This window comes from Cervus canadensis, chromosome 13 (assembly GCF_019320065.1).
Source record: "Cervus canadensis isolate Bull #8, Minnesota chromosome 13, ASM1932006v1, whole genome shotgun sequence".
Lineage (NCBI taxonomy): Eukaryota > Metazoa > Chordata > Mammalia > Artiodactyla > Cervidae > Cervus > Cervus canadensis.
Genome location: NC_057398.1, coordinates 5,731,897 through 5,732,843, shown reverse-complemented (window position 1 = coordinate 5,732,843; position 947 = coordinate 5,731,897). Strand labels below are relative to the sequence as shown.

At 46.8% G+C, this 947-nt stretch overlaps 1 non-coding gene across 1 annotated transcript; it reads left to right on the top strand.

The window, feature by feature from the left end:
- The first annotated feature begins 543 nt into the window (after positions 1–543).
- On the top strand, positions 544–678 carry LOC122452649. Its single transcript, XR_006272807.1, has one exon. It is a non-coding gene; the product is annotated as a small nucleolar RNA SNORA48 (small nucleolar RNA).
- Positions 679–947: the final 269 nt, after the last annotated feature.

Below are 947 nucleotides of genomic sequence, written 5' to 3'. Positions count from 1 at the left end.
CATTTGGGCTAGATGTTTTTTTTTTGGGGGGGGTGGGGTCGGGGTTAGCCTGTGCCCAGTAGGATGTTTAACGGCATTGACTGTCTTTACTACCTGGAGGCCAGTAGCACTCCCTTCCCAGTCATGATGATTAAAAATGCATCCAGGCACTGTCCAATGTCCTTTGAGGGTCAAAAGTGCTCTTTGAGAATCTAAGAGGTTATGCTTCCCCTAGCTGAGATGACTGAATTGATCATAAGGATGCGCACACATCTTTAGAGAATGCACTTCTTTTTTGATGTTATTCATTCCTGTATTCATTCAACAAATTAAGTTGCTACCAGCAATGTTTGCTATACTTCTTGGCTATTGAAACTGTCATTTTTTGGATCTGTCTTAAGCCTGACAGTGCTGGTTTTCTCTTGGCCACAGTAGCCCCCGCTGTTGTTCATCACCGTATGTGTGTAGTGTGTGGGCTCAGTCCAACGCTTTTGCAACCCCATGGACTATAGTCTGCCAGGCTCCCCTGTCCACAGAATTTTCCAGGCAAGCATATTGGGTTGTTGTCCCTGACCTGGGTAGAGTGGCACCTGGTTGATGACGCCTGTCTCATGTCAGTGAGGGACAAAACAGCTCCTTGCTTGTACCAGCTTGGCTTTTCCTCTGTGCCCATGCCTGGTTCATGCCCTAGACACATGGATTAAAAAAAAAGAAAAAAGAATACTGGGTTGTCCTTTCCTACTCCAGGGGATCTTCCTGACCTAGGGATCGAACCCTTGTCTCCTACATTAGCAGGTGGATTCTTTGCAACCTTAGGGCTTGCTCATTTCCAGCTCTGTGCTTCCAGACCTGTCACTCATTCACAAGAAATCATTTGCAACAGCGAAAACACCAAGGGTCCAAAGGTAAGGCCTTGAACTCTAGTTCTGGTTCTGCCAGCTCCTAGCTGTGTGACCTTACAACAGCAG